This window comes from Argiope bruennichi, chromosome X1, assembly GCF_947563725.1.
Source record: "Argiope bruennichi chromosome X1, qqArgBrue1.1, whole genome shotgun sequence".
NCBI lineage: Eukaryota > Metazoa > Arthropoda > Arachnida > Araneae > Araneidae > Argiope > Argiope bruennichi.
Genome location: NC_079162.1, coordinates 26,064,125 through 26,088,173, shown reverse-complemented (window position 1 = coordinate 26,088,173; position 24,049 = coordinate 26,064,125). Strand labels below are relative to the sequence as shown.

Here is a 24,049-nt window from a genome sequence, read left to right as displayed (position 1 = left end):
CGGCTGAATCAAGTTTGAGATAAAACACAATATTTTATAGTGAACTGAAAAATTAATGTCAATCGACCACAGGATTTTCTTTATAGAAAATAATTTAAATTATTGTCAAGGAAAAAGACACTTTATATAATGCATATACAAGAATAGTGCATGATGTTTTAATCTAAATGTCTTACTTTAAAGGAAATAAAATAAACGAAAGAATAAAGGAACAAAATACTGTCTCCCTAAAACATTGTTCCAAAAATGAATTTCTTTCCCAGGCAGAGCAGAACGATCGACAGACAGAAAGCCTCCCTCTCCCTTGCTTTAAGTACTAGTGAGTGACTTCGTTATCTGTAGTTGGAGCAGAGATCCGTTCTGGCCCCATCAGTGTGCACGTATTGTTTCGAAATTCTCTAACTACAAAGACAAGCGAACAGCATCCGTGATCTGCATTGCATCTCATAGCGTTTTAGACAACCATCAACATTCTTCTGGTATTTATTTACCCTCAGAATTATTACAGCTTTTGAATTCAAGACGAATGGACATTCAGATAATATTTAACATTCATCGAATATTAAATTCACGAATAAAGATGTGAATATTTATTCTTAGGAAAAAGGAAATATTTTTTTTCTTTCAAAAAAAATTCCAAAAATTTTTGCTTTTTATCTACACATATATCTGATAGTAAGAAAAAAAATATTAATTCTTTTATTAGTAACTAACTAAAAAAATATTTACATGAATATTTTTCATAATTTAATAAGCACTGATTTATTTTAAATTCCGCAATATTTTCGACTTTTTTGGATTTCGTTTCTTTCCCCAAAAGGAATTGTTTAGAATAATAATGCATCATTACGATGAGAATTACTTTCACACAGTTATTTAAATATTGTTGAATAGAGCATTACTTTTGACACTATTCAAGCACTTAAATCAAAATTTCAATTTTAATGACTTCTTGTTAAATTACACTTTTTTCAATAAGTTTGATCCTATGGAATTCATAGTTGTGATTATATTTCTAATCTGTCGTTCACATCTAGATGTATTATATGTTAATTTGATCAATTGTAAAATAAATACATGAAAAAAGATTGCACATTCCACCCAATAAAAAATGGAATACATATGGCATGCTTTAGTTTGATTCTTACTCCTCTTCAGAAATAATTCGCACATTTTTTTTCAATAGAATGTTATCAACAGAAGTTTAATAAGGCCTGCTTTCAAGACATATTATTATTATAATGCAAAATGCATATAAAAACAATAATTTATATTTTTATGAGGGGAAAAATAACAACTGAACTCTGCCTAATCTTATAAATAACACTAATTTTAGCATAAAACTAGATACACTCATATCCCATTTCATAAAATTTCTCCTTAGTGGTCATGGAAGTATTTAATAATAAACGATTTTAGTAATAGAATTTAAGGAACTCGCTAAGAACAATTAATTTCAGATTCTTTTGGATAACGAGAACTTACATTGTTTCCAATGAATAAACCGCCAGTAAAAATAAAGAGCTAAAATTAATCCTATATCATCTAGATGTTCTTAAAAGAAATGAAATATTTTAATTCAGAGCCCTGTTCATTAACAAAAACAGTCTTCACATTTAGTTTTGTTTCACCTCTGGATTTGATTTTGGTTAACAGCCAATTAAGTATAATTTTCATCTCAACTTTTCTAATTGGTGAAAGGAAGAGAAGAAAAAGAAATGTTATTGCTAATTTAAAGTATTACATATAAGTGGATTACCGTTTACAGATTCAAAAGTTCAATAAAGAGTATTGAATTTTAATTACAGATCTAGAATTTAACATAAAAAATTGGAATTGATGATGGATAAATGGGATTTAAATTTTTATTTTGTCTTTTCACACATTATTTGTGTAGATATGTATATGGGATTATTCGTAATAATTCACACAAACTTTTAATCAAATTCATCAAAAAAATTAGTCAAACTAACTAAATAAATAAATCAAATTTTATGTACGAGATAATGGTCGGAAATGTCTTCCGGGTGAGTTAGAGGCATACTATCGCAACCGCTGTAATCAGATATCCATATTAATAATTTAAAATTCCCAGAACAATAATTAGAATAATAGAAAGAACAATAATTTTGTAATACTGAGATGCTTATATACCCACGCAATGCTAAGTAATTAAGAAAAGTTCCTCAATCCACATATATATGTGCCTCTACTATGAAGTGTAAATATTTGTGATTTGCAAGAACTTGGCAATTGGATGTGATCACATTTTATCTGTGTGAAGATCTTTCACTTTTTATTTGGAAGTTTTTCTGCAATTTCCTGTATTATTTACCTTTGTTGGTTGAATTTCTGTGTAATTTTGATTAGATTCTATGATATGTACTCCCTCTAACAGTCTGTGTACCAAATTTTGAATCTTAATATGTCTTAAGATAAGTTTTCTTACAAAATGATTCATATATATGTTTAATTATATTTTTAAGAAAAGGTAGGTTTTAATTTCTACATTTAATAAACATATCCAATATTGTGTATGTTATCGATGATTTCCCAAAACAATATATGGAAACATAAGATGCACAAATATGCATAAATTCAAGCAACGCAAGATTTGTGAGCAAACCTAAGAATTCATCTCATTTGTTGTTGCATCAATTCTAAATTTAGAAGAAAATATTATCCTTTAAATATTTATGATAATATCTTGAATCTACTTTCCTTTAAGACCAATTTACGAAGTATCGCTTTTATAAACGAGTCGCCATTGATATGTATATTGCAATACATTTTTGATGGCGTATAACCTAGATTGAGTGAAACAGTGAAGATCTCCTCGCTCTCCCGTGGCAATGATGAAACTAATATGACATCAATTCATATTGTACCCCTCCAAACTAATTTCAGGCAAGATGTCAGCCTGCGTTTGAAACCAATCAAATGCCTCCGAAATATATCAGGTACAGTTCCTATCATTTCATTTGTGTGATGAAGGACTATAATGAGTCTGAAACTGTCTTCGTGGACCCACTGAAGTTAACGTATTGAGAAACACGGCATGAGAAAATTCAATGCTCGTCTTCAGAGTATCGTATAATAAATTGATTTCAGTCTCGTGATTCGAAGGATATATTCAAAGAGCCTGGGAGGGATTCAAATGTTAAATAAGCGAAGACCAATTGGAATTTGACTAGTAATTACTAATTAGGAGATTCTAATCTCGAATGATATGGATTTCTAAAGGGAATATTTTGATTTTATAGTTTTATAGCAACAGTTTCTACCAAGAGAATACAAATTGTAAACCATATATTAAATTCTTAATACACATTTAGAAAAGAACTTCTGCTGAAATTGCTTTAACATTTTAAGAAAACAGTTTTTGTTTTTCTTTTAACAGTTGTGATAAGCATTAATATTTTAATGAAATATTGAGGAAATGACGGATAATTTCGATTTGAAAAATAATAAATTTTTATTGTATTACAGTTCTAGAAATGAGATTTGTCTTATCAACCGGCGTAAGAAAAATTAATGCAGCTAATGATACAAATTATTAACTAGAATATTTTGATCATTACCGTATGAGTCACGAAATTGGTTGGATTTCAGCATACAGGAGTTGGTTTAGCGTTTTAAAATGAAATTCAACAAATAAAATGTCGATGAGTTTAATAAATTCTGTAACTTTTAAAATCAAGTTTACAAGTATAATTATTTATATTTAGCTATTATTTATGGTGTTTATTTATAAAATATCTAAAATAATAATTTGAGAAATCTCTAAAAACGTTTTTCTATTATCAAGTTTACAAAGAAATTAAAAGCAACATCATAAACATAGAAAATACTACTTAAAGAAATGTAAAAAAAACTCAGTAATAATTCATTAATAAGCTCTAAAATATTTATCATCTATGGCCATTATTGTATTTATTATAAACGAAGGATATTGTAAGAAAATAATTATACAGGCGAGAAGGAAGAATTATCATTGTTGTCGGAATATGGAGATTGAATTTTTGTAACAAAATTTACATAGATAACGCAAAAAAAATAAAAAAATAAAACAAAAATGCCCAGATAAGCACAGTTATCTGGCACAGTATTATTATACATACAACTTTATTTTTATTAGTCATTAGAATTGTCATTTATTGATGGCCTAACCATGATTCTTGAAAGTTGTTTTTGTATTTTACTTAAATGAAGTGAATAGAACTTTTAACTAAAAACAAAACTTTTAGAAAAGAGAATTCTTATTAATTTTTTAAACCCTTCGCAAACGTATAAAGATAAAAAAAAATATATAATTTTTTGAAAAGTTAAAGAGTAGATATGACCATAAAAATAAATTTAAAAATTACTAAATGCAAAAAATGTATGTATTATGGAGTATGATAGCTAAGAATTAAATGAGCAAGCTTTCCATTTTTTACGAAATAAAATTTCTCATTTATTTTTTAGTTGAGTAGTTTCAAGTTTTTTTGGAAATATGACAGTATTGCTATAAGAATGTGATGGGACTCAAGATTATCTACAAGTAAACCTTTTATGTAAAGGCATTAAAATTGTTTTACCTATTTTTTTAAAAGTCAGTACTCGTACAACACAATTATAATGTATTCTTCTGCTTACAAATTGGAAGGATGCTGAATGCGGATTTCAATGTCTGCCCCGCAAGTGATGTTCATCTGCTTATCCTTTAATCAACCTAATGGACATTATTTTCCTGTCTGGTATATCCTTATATGATACCACAAATTTAACAGCTGGACTTATTGTTGATTAAGAAGTCGAAGGAAGAAATAAAAAAGTAAACTCCACGATAAATCCCACAAGTAACCCCTCGTCAAAAAGGTCTGCAGATTTCATCTTCCATTGACTCGAAAAGTTTCAAAGGCCTTTACTTGCTTCTCCATTAAGACTTATATTTAAAAAGGATATTTCGACATCAATTCCTTCACTAAATCAAAAGTTATATCTTTTTAAAAAAATCCCTACATTGTTAAAATTGCATGAAGAAAAGGCAAATTCATTTCAAGAGGAGCTCTGGTTTCATCAAAGAAGGAGATTATAAAGAACGTTTACCAATCATAAATTTTCTGTTTGAATAGAGGTGCACTACATTATTTCCCTGGGGCAATCAATTTTATCCTAAAATAGGAAGAGGGAATATGTTTTAACAATGAAACTCAATCACATATTCATTTTAATCGTTTTGTCTGCATACTTATAACTTAACAAATCAATTAGAAGAAACAACCTTTTTAATTTTAAACTTTTGATAAATTATTAAGTACTAGTAATTCCCCCTATCTCAAAATAAATAACATATCATAACGAATTCAATTTCCAGCATTTTATGATATCTTGAAATTTTAATTAAAAGTTATTTTATGGGGGTTTAACCCAAAACTTTTCTGATAGTGGAATTTAATTTTAAATATCGAATTTCATAGAAACGAAAGAGAAATACATCAAATGTTTAAATATAATTAGAAATTCTGAAATTAAAAGGAAGAAAGAATTTTAAAAGTGTAGTAATTTTACCTGTCTATTTTATTCTTTTTAAATTCCGGTGGATTCTATTTGATTGTAAAAATGCTGTAATTACAATAAACATTTTTTTTCTTGAGAGATGACTAAACGCTGATTTGATGGAAATGTCTAAATTTTGAGATGGATTTAAAACCTAATTATGCAGAAGAGATGCCCGACCTGTGGTGCCAAATCTGTCTTTTCGAGTCAAAAATCCTCATAGCGAAGAACTTTGCCAAGTAGAGATGCCAGCTTAGACATCAACGCCGTCACTTTATTAACTTTATATATCTTCAAAATGGGTAATAAACATAGCCAAACATGTTAAATAATTGCCAAACATTTTACTGCGTTATTGCCTGATTTGATATCTCAGGAAAAATTCGGATAGTTCTTTGAATCACGAGAAGATGACGAGGGCAACCACACTCTGCAATATTTAACACCATGACAGTGGGAGGGCACTGGACTCACCTTAGCTTCAATCAGGTTCTCAGATATGAGGGAGTGCTGTGAAATCAGGACTTAAACATAAATGAAATCTCACATGCTTCCTAGATCAACACTGATCCAACAAAAGCAACTGCAGTTTGCATAATTTACAGGAATTTCTAAATTTTCCTAATCTCGATAAATTATATTAAGCTTTTAAAACGGCATTATTCAATTTATAAGGTGAGGTCATAAATTGCAATTAATAATTATTATAAATCAGCAATTAGTTTTTAAGCTGTCTGTTATTCCATAATTATTTTTCACATTTGTCAAATCCTTTTCATATTTGCAATTTCGTCTAATTTTGACATTTGAGCATTTAAAATATCAATAATAACGTCATATTTGAACATTTTCTTAAAAAAAATATTTAAAAATTGCATTCAGTTTTCAGGCTATTTAGTTTTAATTAGATTTTATGCACTCTAGAAAAGTAAAGAAATTTGAGAAAAAATCGAACCTCTAATAGAACGAATTGTAAACACTAAAGAAAGGTAAAATACGAATTAAAATAAAAATACATCAAGTCGATTTGATATTTTAAAATTTAAAATACGAAGAATAATTCTTTCGGGGGTTTTAATGTGTTTTTAAATATTTAACTAATTTATATAATTCTAGTGATGTGATAGTTTTAATATTGTGAATAAAAACCTCGTTGCGTTATGTATTAATATTTAAAATCAGTAATATAAATAAAAATACATTAAGAAATATACCATTGAAAAATATAAGTCAAAATATAATAAAAATAGAAATTTTAACTTACGTAAAAAATTAAAAATCAAGGAAAATTTGTAAATAATATTTTAACCTAAAATACTACTCATGATTACATTTTCCCATATTTACTTTTTATAAATATTCAGCATATATAATATTAAACAGTTTATTAAATATTTTCATTTTTTATTTTTAATTAAAAGTATGAAAATTTTAATAATTTAACCAATCATTTAAATGTTAATTAAAATTAACTATTTAAACATAAAACCCTTTCTCGCATTCATATGAATTTACAGAAATAAGATTGAAAAAAAATTTATAGTGTAGGATTAAAACCTAAACGCCCATTTATAAAGGTCGTTCCCAAGTAATTTGGCAAGTCTCAACAATTTATTAAATTCTTACTTGTGCGCAATATATTTGACGCAAAAAAATAAAAGATTTCAGTGAAATTCTTATTTATTCATCGATCAAGTAAAATAACGGCCCTCACCGCTCCAAATTTCTCACATCTTGCGTAGCTATTATATTGATCACGATATCGTCGAACACTTTGCGTCACGAAGTTTGTACCATGTGACTTGAACATGTAACAATCATTATTCAGAAAAGTTTTCAAGCATTTGCTCCTTTACTTCCTAAGTTTAATAGCAGATTTGTTTGAAACAATCACTGTTCTTGTTCTATCGCTGTAAGAAAGTTTCGCAGCTGAAACTAATGAGAAGTATTGATCGCGTCATTAATGCAAGAGGTGGATTCTATGAATAATTAAGCTGCATGAGACACGCATTTTCTTTCCAAATTTGCTACTTCACTGGCTGATTCTGTTTGGTATATTAAAATAATTTGCCAATCATTCTTTCATTCACCATCTTAAACACTGAAAGTGTAAAGAGCAAAATTCTCCGAGGCATGCCCAAAATTTAGTAATGTAGCCGTCAGCTGTTGCACTACTGTTTAAAATACCTAATTCTATTTTCCTCAAAAGGGATATTTTATGGTCACTAAGGAAGTTCTTTAATTTCTCAATTATCAGTTTCCCCCAGTTGAGTTTCTCCAATATTATAGTACCCTTAATTTGAAAGTGACAAATTCTCAGACTTCAATAAACATACACTCAGTGCCTGTTCTAAATATAATGAGAATGTGGAAATATCTGTCTTTCATACCAGTTTTCAAAGAAAAATAACCGAAATATGAAATTAATAAAACGTTAACAAATATTTTTAAGTTATTATAACTGAGTAATTATTATTTTCAGTTATAGTTATAACTTATAGTTCATAAGTTAAGGTTCATAGTTATTATAACTTATAGTTCATAAGTTATAATAACTGAGTAATATACGTCTTATAGCTGAGTAATTATACTTTTCCCGAAAAACTTATACTTTTAATAAAATTATACTTTTCATGAAATGGACTTTTCTTATATTATAGTTTAAATACGTATCTTAGCTGTAATTTTTAGAATAAACATTTACATTTTAATGAATCATGTACACGCGAACAAAATGACAGAATAAAGATCTCTATCATTCTAGTTTTCCAGGAAATTAATTTATTTTCAGAGAATTGGTGAAAACTTTTCCCTACTAGGACTTTAAAATCAAGCTTCTTAATCATTGTAGAATAAAACAAAAACCAAAATTCTTTAATGGTTCCATTACCGATTTCTCAAGAAGAATCTCTTTAAAATTATTCTTAAAAGTAAAAACTATTATTTTCAGAATAATTAATATTTTGGTTTCAAATAATAATATATGAAGGCCTTTATTAATTTAAACATCAAAGGACAAACATTTCTACTAATTAATTTAAATAACATTATATTCTAAAATTATAAAATGTAATTTATTAATTTATATAGCAAAAGAAACGCATTTCCTAACTTATTCTCATTTGATCAATAAGCAAAATATTACTCTGATTAAAAAAACTGCTTACTTGCCAAAAAAATATACATTTCAAAACATATTTCTCTTCATCGTAGGTTATTAAATATAAATAGCTGGTTGATTGTGAAAAAATAAGCCATTCAATCATTTATCAAATCAAATGTTCTTAAATGTATAATCAAATTTCTTAATTCATATTTCATAAAATTTTATTCCGGCAATTTCTGGAAAAAAAAATCAAACTTAAAAGAAATCTTTATCAATATAATTTAAGTGCATATGAACGATTTGCGTGGCGTTATATTTAAGAACAGAGCTTCTATTCTGAAAATCCTATTACCAAGCCATTTATTTCAATTATTGTTAAATAGCTATCTCATCTTCTTAAAAATGCAGCTCTTCAGAATTAAAAAATTATATATACAGATTTTTCTTTCTTCAAGATTCAAATAAAAAATTGTTAGGAAATGATTTTGCTATTTTTATTATCAATGGAAGACTTTCCTTTGAGTATATGTTTGAAAAAATTGTACAAGTACTCGATAAATTAAATTTCCCTTAAAAACTTCAACCCTATTTATAAAAACATGATAAAAAAGTAGCTTTACTTGCTTCGTTTTAAGCTTCTTTTTTATTGAATCATGAAAAGTATTAGATAATTAATATTTTAAGGACTATTTTTTCGAAAGAAAATATATCTAATAACTGGTGATGTTTAATTACTATGAGTTCAAGTAAATTATTTAAATAAAACATTCGAAAAATACGCAATTATTAGATTATAAGTAATCTAACTTAAACTCTTAACTTCATTTTGGTAATAATATCGAATATTTATTTTTTTATTTGTTGATTCTTCTTTTATATAAAATGAGAATAATTTATTTATTACTTTTAATTTGAAAATGGCCTTCTATACTGATCATAGTCATAAAATATAAAGTCAGGCATTTTTATGTGTTTGGAATAAGTTTTTTTTATAAGCATTATTTGCGCAGTCTTCAAAGGGAGGTTCACCTTCATGTGTAGTAGTTGTTCTCAAAATCCATTCACTTTATACTTATTCAAAAAAAAATTTCAAAAAAAGAATGCTTGCAAAATTTTACAATTCCTTGAATACTTTACATACATAGCGAAAAAATTAAAATGATCTCAAGATTATTTATCTTAAAAAAGAGAAGAATGAATTAACGATAAAAACTCGTCAGTAATATTGGGCAAAAATTAAATAAAAATCTTGTAACAATATGAATTTTTTAAAAAACTTTATCTATATAATCTAATTTTAAAAACTGGTAATTTATTGTATTTTTAGCTTTAGCATTTTTTTCAGTTATATATTAATTACATGAAATTAATTTTCATTGAAATATCAGAAATCTAAATCCTGTAAAAATTATTTTCAGTATTGCATTTGATCATTTTTTTCTGTTTTAAAAGCTCGTTTATGAGGTAACTATTAGTTCATACCAAGCAATATCAAATATTCTACAGTTTATTTCGCATTTTGTTTTACAATTAAAAAACTATTACCAATTCATTAAAACATTATTCTTTTAAATTTGTCTTCAACATAGTGCATTTTTTTCCTCAGTATTTATTAATCAAGTTATAAAGGTCTAGTTCGTTCAGTTCTCAACTATTGCAAGATATGATTTGTACATCACCCATATTTTATGCATAAAATATAATTTTAAGAGTGTAAATAAAGTATAAATTTCTGCATAGAATTTAAACTAATATTAAAATATCCGAATTACTATTCTATGACATTAATTAAGATAATATAAGAAATCTGATACTAAGTAATAAAATAATGTCTGCTAAACTTTCATGAGAATTTCTGACGCTTATGAAACTTAAGATCCGTCTGAAAGTATAAACATTATAAAAAAGTAAGTATAAAATAATGTATGTATATAAATTTTGATATATCTATAGACTTTAAAATTAAACTAAGAAAAGCCGAATTTCTTCTTCATAAAATTAAAACATGATTTGTTAAGGGAAACAGTGGTATGTAGAAATTGAATTGCTAGTATACATAAAGTAATAGGTCGCACTTTTGACAATCATATTTCCCTAGGGTATAAAAATAGATTCACAAAACAATACATTTTATGATTTACTGTACAGAATATGGACTGCTGATGTTCAAGACAATTTTTTTTCAAATATATCAATCACTTTTAGACATTACATTCAGAATACTTTAATCTTATCTCGTAGCACTGCTAATTTGACTTGATACTTAATATAGCATATGTTTGATCCGTCAGCGTCAAATGACTTCTCACTGATGTTCTCATTACTCGACCATTATTCATATGACCTGACAATCATATAAAAGGTACAGTAGCAATTGCTTCACTCTCTTACCTATGACATTCTCTAACAAAATGCACAATGAATTTCAAAATTTAATTTACCAGGCACATTTTAATGTATGGAATCAATTCGCCGTCGCACGAGAAGAGCACTTGCGCATGCCATGTAATATTTAACTGCACACTCTTATGCCGTGAAGTGACGCTTCCTGCGAAATGTGCATTAATTTTCAAATTTAAGTTGACTTTTACATGTATCATATAAGCTTGAATTAATGTCTTCAGTAGAATCCGAAATAGCCGCATTACAGCTTCGGAAATGTGACATTAATCTATTCTAATCTGATCATAATCATTTGATATCTTATCATAGTCGTACTCAAAAGTTTACTTGCGTCAAACTTGAAAATTTCTGCTTTCATTATCCAAGAATTGATATTCCACTCTTTTATTCGAGTAAAATAAATTCCTTTAGATACAAATTTCTATAAGATGAAAATAGAACAAAATGCAATTGCATTTGTACAATAAAGAAAACAGGTGTTTGTAAACAGAACTGAATTATTTGTTTAACATACTCAGTTTCAGTCTTTATTCCCTTATCTAACACATGCAAACTCAGTATTTATTTCGAATTCTAAAAATCGGTAGTAAAAAATAAAATAACTTTGTGTTTTACTCTTGTGAGCTGTTCATTCTTTCAGTTGTCTGCTGTCGGAATTTCTGGTTAAGACTGAATAAGAAGTTATGTTCGCGAAAAAGAAACCGGTTTGCAATGCAATTGTTTTTTCTCGTCACATTAAATTTAAAATGGAATTTCTATTTCGTTTGAAAGTTTTACTATGAATAAAGAAAATATAAATTCGTTTATTCATTTTATTTTGCATAGCAGTAATTTAATTTAATTATTTCGCAAATGAAATAAAATGTGTGTTTCATAAAAATGGATTATATTTTCCATTTCTCGATCGACGAAATGCAGGGCTTCTTTACTATTAACTTTTTATTTTATATATGTATTTATTTTCATTCTTTTATTTTTAACATTGCAACTTTGAAAAGTAAATTTCCAGTATTAAGAAAGAAAATTTTAAGTTTAAGAAAATTATAATATATAAATTCGCAATAATGTATTTAAAAAATGCAAATGGAATTTTAAAATTAAGAAAAATGAATTCGAAATTTTCATTCAGATATTTAAATCCATTCTTAATTAATTAAGAATTATTTTTAATTAGTTAACTCAAAGGAAATTAATCACAAAGAAGAGCCTCGTTGCTCGATTCATGGCATGATAACCAAAAAAGGGCTACCATCGAACTACCTTAGCGTTTTGGGTGATCTAATTATCAAACTGCAAAACCAATTAAAACTGGCACTGCGGTGAACGCAAAATAACCCCTTTACGGTCCCAAGCTTCTCCCTTCACTTAAGAGGCATGATCCGCCACTGGAGTGGAAGTAACTCAACCATTATTATTCTATCCATCAGGTAAGCGAGAACCTGTTTATTAATACGATAACTTCTCATCTTCATACCTCACCCTTTATTCATCATAATAAAATAATGTAAACCCAAATTTTATGTTTCAGCATACTAATATGTAGTTATTTCGAGAACACGGAAGATGTTTAACAGAACAGAAACTTTAATCCATACCGAGAAACCTAGACACTTCATACAAAGAGCAACTGCGATATGCACTTTTATCGAAAATAATCAGTAAAATACAGAAAAATTATCGCTCATTTAAATCGTTTCATGTTTGTAAAGAATGTATGGTTGATTATTCGTTTATTTTCTAATGACTAGAGACTTCTGAAATTCACAATACAATAGCTGAATATTTTCAGAACTTAATATTATTTTAATTTCTGAAATATATTTGGTTCGGATTGATTACGACAAACTCTATTTCAAATTGTATACAATATGACTACAAGATGATTTAAAAATTATAATGATGAAATATAATACATATTAAAGATTAAAACGTACAGAATAATGTAAATTTAAATGTGTTTTTAAAAAGCACATTTTTAATAGTGTAAAAAAGGAAACAAACTTTATATCAAAAATTTGGAAGGCAAAGCAAAAATCTTAAAGTGGAAGGAAGCTATATAAGAAAAGTAAGCCATGATGAACATGAAAAAAAGGAAATTCTTAAGCCTTCATTAAAAATAGTTGATTGGAAAAGTAAAGAATATTAAGTTTTTTAGAATACTTAAGATTTTTGTTAATATTTTTATTTTTATTTTGTATTTCAGATTTTATTTTTTAAAAATATTATTTCAACATTTTAATATCTCTGAAAAATACTTTTTCAACATAACAACTGATGATATTATTCACGTTTTCATAATATTCAAGTTCATTATAAAAGACATTTTTTAAAAAATAAACTAAACGATTCTTGATTTGTTGAGATTAGAAACAGAAATAATAATGAGGAAATAATAAGGAAAAAAGCAAAAAAATTCCAATAGACTCATTATTAAAGATGTCTTTATAAAATTTACCAACTATGAATATAAAAATTAAATACCCCCCATAGCATTTGATAAATGCATTAAAAAGAGTTTAGATATTATTTGTTTGAAATTTCAAAATCATTAAGAACAGAAAAAAAACTGATAAAATTCAGACTAATATGGAAAGTTTGATTTAAAAAATGATAAAAAGTTAGAGAATATAATATACAGATCACCAGAAAAAGCACACAGAAATTAAAAATGGGACTATTGATAAATCGAAGACAGTTTTAAATGAAATGTATTTTATAATACCATACTTGGCAACAAAATGTTTATTGATCCTTTATACTTTTTTATTATTATTATAGCCCCTGACTCATTTTTTGGCCGTTATGACACTGATTTCTAGGAAACCATTACTTCAAAGAAAGGGTGAAATATTTATCTATAAATGACATCTAGACGTCTATAATAAAATAGACTTTTAACACGCAAGGGAAATAAACGGCGCAGTTTATTTCTTCTGTCTACACGCAGTTTCCAAATCAACTGATTTGATGAAAAGTGAGAACTTCAAACATAAACGCCCACTTTTTCTTCAAATGGTGACACAATTAAACCATGGCCAACACTAAAACGAGCCCTGCTGCTCTAGACAGAATTGCAACTAGTAATATTAAACGCTACGATACATTTTATATAAAATTACGCTTCAATAACTGCGATTCGAGAGATGGTCTTAACCAAAGTTCACGCAAGGCTTCCTTTAACCTAGTTACGAAGGGGTAACTAAATTATCTTTCGTTAGAGCACAGTTAAGCAGAAACTGCAACGAAGGCGTAGCCTTGGGGGAATTGGATTAGGCTAGAACCCTCTCTTATACTATATAAAACGAATCTACACGGCCCTCGTTAGTTCAGATATTAGTTCGATCAGAAGCAACAGAGATTTAGAACCAATAGTTTTGATGCTTGGTTCTTATCCCCCAAAAAATGTTATGGTTCAAAGGTTTTTATATATCGAAGAAGGATAAGGATTACTTTGACAAGCGACCGCTGACTTTTGCCACAGTTTAAAAAAGTATAAAAATTACTACTTATTTTAAACCGTGGAAGCATAGACCTAATCCGAAAAGATTAAACTGGTATTATTTAAGTCGTCATATCTTGAGCTTACTTTAATAGTCTACTATTTGGGGATAGGATATAGATATCAAATTGGGAAAAAACATTTTTTTTTCGACTTCTTATGTCTGAAGAAGGGATTTGAAAGAGGATTAAAAACAAAATGCTGCGCAGTGTTTTATCAGATAAAATCTGAAGCGGTTTCCAAAATAATGCATTTTATTTTTCCATCGGTGATGTGAATCTATGTGGTCCATAGATATCATCATTTTATACCAAGGAAAACATTGTTTGTTTTGTGTGAAATTATAGGATCTTATCAAACAAAATAATAAAAGTAGAAGTACTCGCTACTAAAAACGTACTAACTTACTAAAAAATATAAGAAAAGAGCAATCATTTAAACGAATAACTAAAATGGTACTTATTTATATATTAAATAATACTAGTAACATGAAATATCAAAGACAACTCAAGTTAATACATAATACATAGAAAGCTACTAATACATCTGAGGTGAATAATGTAGTAAGTGGTTTAACCCGGTGGCTTACCAGTCGTTTCCTCTAATAAGATGACACCTTTCATTACGAGAATGTGTTACCATATTGATTCAATTAAGAATATATAAGTTTAAAATGCTATAATTAGATGCAGTATGATGCATGCCCATTAATGGGTTAATACTGTAGAAAGAGGTGCAGGAAAGACATAAAATTAAATTAAATAACTTATATTTTATCGCAAGGTTTCGTTACACACAAAATAGGTTAATTGCATTTAAATCTGTACAACTAACTAACTGAAAAATCTTAAACTATACTACAAATATATTATCTCATAATTATGGCTACATAAATGGACATATCTGTCAACAAGAGTTATGATTGGCTATAGTTTAAAGTGATAGTATAAATGCAGTTTATCATTTACCAGACATATGGATTTTAATATAAATGTTGAAACTCTTTCCACGAGCAAAATACATAGTGGGAGTTAATATATATAACTATTATTAACGATGGTACTCATATTCTTAGAACAGAGTTTGGATTCAGAATTATATTCACCGAATTGATTAATTTATAAATGAAATTCCGGCGAGTCCGTTTGCAATTATAATTGATCAGAGGAGGTGTGAACAAGATATATAGTTCTTTAAACATTTATTAGCAACCATAAGCATCGATTAAAATTATAAATGTTCCGCTTGGGTTAATTTTAAAACAAAATTGATTAATTACTTAGAAGACACACTATCATGAAAATATTTGATAATTAAATAAGCATATGATGTCATACTCCGATTTAACGCGAGTTACTGTTGAGGTTGATCTTAAACATAGACTTTATTTGTATTTTTTCTGTTGCAAACAACATATGAATACATTTTACACTGATCGGATCTTTCTCAACTATTTTGAGACCAAAGTAAGAAATTGGAAAATACGTAGGATGCATTTCTAACTCGGCTCTGAAAATTCTTTTTAAGACATATATGATGAAATATCAGATTATATTCAAGCTAGCCTATAGCGAAATATTAGAAAAAAGGATAAATTTCAGATAAGATCAAAAATATGGTGGGAAATAAATTTGCAAAATAAATTGAAACAGTCACTAGACTTTCTATTCCATAGCTAATCTCTTTGTTGATGCTATTATTTTGATACTTTGTTTGATCCCTGTTGGCTTCACTCAAACTTCTCATAATATATAGCTAGCTTATTGATCATATTGAAATGTGATGTCTGAATTATGAATGGATAGTTGAATATAAACTATTTTCCGCAGAAATTCATCTCACTATGTGGGGGTTTATTTGCTTTTTGTTCTTTATGTTATAAGGCTGGCAGATAATTTATCATTTACTTCGAAAAATCTAAAAGATTTTAAATTGAATCTTAACAATTTTAAACATTGAAATTTCATTTTCTTTAGAGAAAACGAATTTCGTTGCCTAACATTTATGAACGTTTATAAAAGGATTATACATTTAATCTTGGCAAATGTAAATACTCCATTTTATTTTTCAAACAAAACGAATTCCATTACATAACATTTATAAGCTGATTTTCAGCTCATTAATCTCTTTCGAGTCCCTCGTAACATTCGACAAATAAGGAAAGGACTTTTAAACCATTTTCCGTCACATCCATCTGATACACGGCTCAAAGATAATACTTTAAGTGCAGGATATATTTACCCCATTTAATCCCAGATATGGATATGACAGAAATGGGTGTATTACGAAATTGCTAAAATACAGAGAACCTCGTTTAATTCGAAGTTCCAAGCATCATAATAATTCAATTTACACAAAAATTTGAAAAAGGAAGGCAAAAAATGTGTACTACAAGTAAATCAACAATAATAGTAATAAAGAATTATTTTTAATATTTAACGGTTTAAATAAATAATAAAGTGATTTTAATAAATGAAATATTAAAAATTATAATTTAAAATGTTTTAGCAATATAAAAGCGTTAATTTCTATAAATAAATAATTTTAACCAATAAACATTGTACACCATTATAAATACCAGAAATATGCTATAAGATTTCAAATAAAAAGAATAATTTATTATCTTTTTTTTAAAAGGGAGAACTTTCTTTGTCTCTATTAAATGCACCTAACACACTAATAACAAAAAAAGCATTTAAATGCAATAACAAGTTTAAAAAACATTCATTTGCAATCATTGAAGACAAAAAGCATTTAAATGCAATAATACGCTTAAAAACATTCATTTGCAATCACTGAAGGCATAAAATATGAATGTATACATATATATTTAAGAAAAAAGTAAGTATTAAGTAAGTTTTTAATTTCGACATTGTATTAATCAAAATGGATTCGAAAGAAAAATGTATCAACATCATATTAACAAGAAATACAAGGAGTAGGAAAAAGCTCAAATTACTGTATAGTTAGAAAATAAAACTTTCAAATTAGAAGAGCAACATTGTATTTAGTTACTTATGCACTTTAGTTCTGCAGGCATTACGTACGTATCAGACATAAATAAAAGATTTTATATGAATTCTGCGTTAGTCAATTGGTAAAGTTTGAAAATCAGAGTAAGCCCGTTTTGAAAACATGAATAAATACTGAAAGTTATGAAAATAATGTTTAAAAAAGTTCGATTTTTCATAAAAGAACTTATAACATCGCCTTAAAAGTTGTATAAAAGTTGTGATTTTTAATTTAATGGAAATACTCCATTAATTGTCATTTCTAAGAGGAAACATAGCAAAACTTTTCTGACTTCATTTTTAAATGACTCTGATTTAACATTTAGATGAATTCTCAAAATATCCATTTTAAACGGACCTTCTAGGGGGATAACAACTATCTGTTCTTCTGCTTTGAGAGCCATTGATAGATAAAATATGAGTTATTTTTCAACTGTCGATGACACTCTATGCTCGTTCTTCTCCATTAGATATAAATCAAATGATTGCACATGTTTCGTTGCAATAACACAAGGATGTAAATTATTTTGTAATTTGATTAGATGGCAAACAAATTGTTCCAGTGAAGAGATTGAATTTATAAATTATTTCCACTCGTTGCCTGGACAATATCTGGTTATGATATCGTAATTAACAAAGAATTTAGTTATCACATATAAGGTATTGAAATAATTGAATATTGTTAAAATAGCAATAAGATAGGTTCATTCTACAGGTTAGAATTATTTATAGAAACTTATTAATGTCGTGAAGGGAATGTAATTTTTACCAGTCAGTAAGCAGAAGAAAAATTCTGCGTTGAAATATTTGCATAGCCCATGAGGAGAAGGTAAGTACTTAAAAAAAATTATTCAGACCAAAATAACAGTAATGAAATTGCAATTTCGTTTCTTTTTTTTCCCCAAGCCACAAGACGGTGAAAACATTTCATTAAAACAACTAATTTTCTCAATTACATCGAGAGATTTATGTTTCAATCTTTTCAAACTTCCGTGCTAATTTTCTACGACAGAATGTAAGAAAATGCAACCTGTCAACAAGATGGAGGTTTTTCGCTCTTCCATTTATGAAACATTAGAAGCGAGCCATTCCACGCGTTGCGAAGAATGCTCTGCAGTATCTAAACAAGTGTAGCATTTATCTTAAATTTATTTCTTGTTCTTTATTCAAACTGGCACAGATAAAGATAAGCGTTTCCGCTTTACTACAGATTGCTCTGATCACGTATCACGATTTCGTCGAAGAATGATCTCTATTAAAGGAAGTACTTTGGTAATATCGCTTTTGCAAAAAAATAAAACTACCGCAGAGTTCTTCGAGAGATAATAAAAATATTTTTTCTGGATTTTTCTAATGCAACTGAATGCGCTTTAAAGCAAAAAAAAAAAAAAAAAAAAAAAAAAAAAAGAGGAGTGTTGTATTAAAGTAAAATAAGTACTCTAAATCGGTTGTCGGAGTCTCAGTACTTATTTATAAAATATGCTTTGAAGATTTGAATGTATTTTTTACTGCGTTATATAAAGAATGAGACATTAGGAAAATAGGTCTTGTTAATGTTGGGTAGCTATTCTAACCCTGCTTGGTACCTATTTTTATTAAGTAAAATTATTTAAATGGAAATAAAAATATTAAGGAATTAGCTTTAAATTTTAATGATAATTTATAACATCTTTAGTATCTTTAGAGTTTGCTGCAATTACTTGATTAGAAGTATAAATTGCTTAATTAAATATGTTTTTAAAATGTGGGCTCTCGCAAAGAACTGTAAAGTGATTTTTTTAAAGTCATATGATGATAAGATGTATTTCCATTGATCCGCATCGATTCTTAAAGTCCATTGTCAAAAATCTGTCTAACTGTCGCATATGGGGTGAAACAATGGAACAAAAGGTGGTTTCGGTTTCGTGAGAGATTCAATACATAGATGCTAAGCAGAAGACACAGTATGGACAGTGACGTCAACGGAAAAACTGTTCGTGTTTTGATAAATACCATCGTAGTTATTTTCAGTATCATGCTATCTAGCTCAGCCCTTCTTCAAATTAAAAAAAAAAAACTGCTTCAACCCTTTTAAATTTCGTACTGTGAAGATCACGTTTAAAAAAAAATGGTTATACTACTGCAGCTATAACTGTGTTAGCTAGACTATTGTTCATTGACATCACTCTTAACTTCGATACCATAATTTGAATTCCTCCAATAGTATACTCGCTAAAATATCATAACTATTTTTATTATCCTTCTGAATATTGACAGTTAAAACAGTGAGCGGTGCCAACTTCAGATTAAAGGAATTTTTTAAATGTTACGACATTTTGCAGTTTATTAGACTTTCTACTTTCAAAGAAGATTACTTCTTGTTGTACAAAAATCTCCTCAAAAGGTTCATTCCTTAATATAAAATTATTTAAGGTAAAGCGTTTTTTCAACTAAATAATCTTCCCTAAGAGAGCACGAATGAAATAGTCTCCTTCATTTCAGCGAATTTTTCGTTTTTGTTCAGCGTGCTTGAAAAAGAGAGAATCTCCAGATCCGAAAAATGTTTTATATCGTTATATTTATTTAAGTAAATACACTTCTCTAATCATTTGAATCTCTTTTAATCATTGAAGAATCAATAGCATTGTTCATAACTGATTTAAGTCATTTTAATATACCAAAAACCGGTATTTGTGTAAAGACATTACCATTTTTCTTTTGCTTTGAATGCTTTAATCTACTTGTGAATTACATCTAATTTCTTAAAAAGCGTCTTTTCCTAATTTATTATTTTTATCAAAAGATACATTTAATGGAACTGCAGCTTATTTTAAATTAAATGCTTCATATTAAAAGAAATCTAAGCGCTTTCATTTCCTCAGTTAATGATATACTTTTCTTTTGAAATCTATAAAATAATAACTATAGCTTTTAAAGAAATCTTTTGTGAATTTAATACGAACAACGAAGCATCTTTCTTCTTCCTTAAACTGTAAGTATCTGATCGTTCGAACCGTCATTATAGGATTAAAGAATTCTTAATTATAATTTCACTGTAATTTAGCTCTTATTAAAATGAATAAACCAAATCACGCAAAAAGCATTGGAAATGGCATTGCAAAATCTATTTCTTATATATAGCTTTGCTTTTGCAGAAATTTCTATTTGTAACAAAGAATAATAATTAAACCATAAAAGAAGGCTTAGCTTATTACATTTTTAGGATTTTAATATTTGTTTACGTGGTATTGATGCGAGAAATTTTACAAATAAATAAATTTATGGTGATGGACAGATGCTATAACATTGATAACTTATTTATATAGGCACAGTTATTTCCTAACATTTTCCGTAACTAACAGAGATAAAGAGTGATTCAAGTCAGTTACTGTTTTCTTTTTATAACTCTCTTCTTGAATGCTCATTGACACTTGAACTTCGAAATTAAATTTCTTACTGGTAATATATATATTAATTAGAGAGATCTAATACCTTAAACTGTTCCTCACTTTCTTAATATATAATTCATGTATATTTCACCGAAACACTTAAAACTAATCCATGCCAACATATAAAAGCAATTTATGTTACGAAAAAATGCAAGCCAATGTTTATTAAAGGGCAATTTTCAGAAGTTAGAGTATATCATTTTAACTAGTTTCGGTCAATTTATTCAATAATATATTCTTCTATAGAATCCAAAACATCGTACTCCGACTCATAAGTTGATTTGTAAATCTTAAGAAAATATAAAATGACTTTCATTTCAGTTTTGACACTAGTATCTTAGATTCTGATGTCGAATACGAAGTTGCAGTACAAAATAAGAAGACATGTTGTGAAGAATGATTGAACCAAAATGGTAATGGAAAGATTCTAAAAGAACTCGACGAACCTAACAGATAAGCGCAGGAAAGATGATCTGTTTGTCTCTTTATTGTATTAAGAGCAATATTCAGTTTTATTTTGATCTCGTTTTGAATAATTTTAACGAATCGTTCATTCGTCTGGACAATAAAAGACATCTTACTTCAAATAACCAGTTCAATCTGCATATTCGTGGGAGATCGAAGAATAGGTTTCTATTCAATCATTCATTTAGTATTTTCGATTCGGAAGTCGAATGGGAAGTTACCATTCAAAAATAAGAAAAATAGAAGCGAAAAATGCTCTGAACTATTCTCTTCCTGAATGATCGAACTCAGGTGGTAATGGAACGATCCCGAAAGAGTCCCATGAGCTTAAGGGATAAGTAGAGAAAAAAGTATCTATTAGCCTCAGAGAGCTTATCTCATTTCCCTCGGTGATAGGCTCAGCATCTATTTGCCGGCCAGAAGTCTTCCATTATATAGAACTACGATCTGGAAAGCTCTATTTCGGCATTGTATGGGAAGAAAATCGACTGTCATGATTTTAGGCTTTCAATTGAATGGAAAGTTCCTGAATTTCGAATTCTTTTGTTAGAAAGCCAGAGACTTATTTAATTTCAGTCTTTGCTAGTAACTTTGGGCTATTCAATTAAATAGCTGCATCATTTTTATTCGAAACCAATACAATTTGCATTTGTAACTCAATACAAAATGGCGGGTAATAAAGTCAGGAAAGTAAATAATTTTAGAACAAAATTAAATGCAAGGAAACATTCTGTGATCTATTTGTTGAAGTCTTCGACTCTGGTTTCTTCGTATCTCAAACACTGTGTTGTACGTCTATCAAAAGCTTCATTGAATGATGCTGATATTAGAGTTCTTACAAATGGCAGTTATAAATGGTGATTTGTTTCAGAAATTATTTTTTAGAAAATATTTTAAAGATGCTACAAATAAAAGAAAAATAACTACTAGTATTCTTTATTATTTCTGACATCCTTTGATGTTTAAAAAAATGTCCACTTGCAATCATATCCATCTTAAAACGGCCAGGAACGATTTAAGCTATAAGGATGATATTGCAACGTGGTGTAGTGATTAAAGCATTAATTGTTTTGGTAAGAAATATTATTGAAAGTTTTATTTCTAATTGAGAGTTATTTTTAGCTCTTTTGGAATAAAAATATTCTAAGAATTTAGATGTCATAAAAAACATTGACGAGTTTGAATCGTGCGCACTGATTCCTTTTTTCAGGACCCTAAAAACGGCTTTATCATTAACAAGCATGTATAACAAATTAATTAAATTACAGAAGAAAAAATTATAACAATGTTTCAAAAATCATTCCTTTGATATACTGCACTATGTTCGGCAAATTAATGAATATAAATAATACACTTATCTCAACTGTTACAAATATTTTTCTAAATTAGTCGAATAAAGAATATTTGCAATACAATGTAATAATAACTTATAATATCTAATTTTGGGTTGTTTTTTTTTTATTGCAAACCAAGGCAAGTGCCATTTCACGATAAATTACTGCTATCACAGCGTGGATAATGGAAACAAATCAATTGCAATACAATGCAATAATAACTTATAAAATCTAATTTTGGATATTTTTTATTGCGAACCAGGTCAAGTGCCATTCCGCGATAAATTATTGCTATCACAGCGTGGATAATGGAAACAAATCAATTGCTTCAACTTTCATAAAAGGTTTTCATAATAAAAACGATAGTAAAATTATGTTCCCATTAGCGTCAATCCAGTATAATCAAACAAGAGACGAAACCAAACCGGAGCACTCCCATTACATTACGACCCGACTTCGCTATACAAGGACTGAATACACTTTTATGAGGAAAAATGTTGAGCTGAAATATTGCGCCATAAAACAGTCTCGCTGGGAATATTAAAATGAGATAATTGACCGTTTAAAGCGGTAAAAATACGAAGAAAAAAAAGGACCTTAAAACTAGCTGCAAGATGAGAAGGTAATGAAGTAAAAGTGAATTGCGACGGAAAATATAACTCTATATTCCCTAGGCTCTTAAAAACTGCTGATACATGAAAATTGTGTCGGTCACTCAACTTCGCTTAGTTTTTAAAGAGCGGGATGCGCTGCAAATCGTTTCCGATAAAAAAGATTTTTTTTTTTAATAAAGGGGTTAATGTCAGTAGTAAAAAGGAGGGAAAATGCAAAAATGAATATTTGCTATGCAAAAAAAGGGTTTCTTTTAATAACTCGAGATGTACAGTTGTTCACTTAGACTTTATACTGGAGTAACAGTAGTATAGAATAGTGTAATTGGGTAACTGTGCGTTTATGTAAAAAATGTACCAATTACTCGATTTTTTTTTTTTTTTTTGCTCATACCCATTATGTACTGGATTAATATCAAGAGTAAAAAGAGAGACAATGTAATTATTAGTATTTCACATATAAACAAAGTGATTTGCTTTACTTACTCAAGTTTCTTAAGCTGTATACAGAGATAATATATTTAATGAAAAATAAATTTTAAGGGAAAATTAAATTTTTACTATTTAAAAAAATAGATTTCTGCCAATTATTTTAGTTTTCTAGTTGTTCACAAAGATTTCTCACTGGAAAACTTTCAACAGTTTATAGAA

The 24,049-nt window shown here is 27.9% G+C and overlaps 1 protein-coding gene across 3 annotated transcripts in view; it reads right to left on the bottom strand.

Annotated features, from left to right (window-relative positions):
• The window catches only part of LOC129958965 (glutamate-gated chloride channel-like), a 362,731-nt gene that overhangs the window by 245,964 nt on the left and 92,718 nt on the right, over nt 1–24,049 (bottom strand). The window lies entirely within an intron of this gene.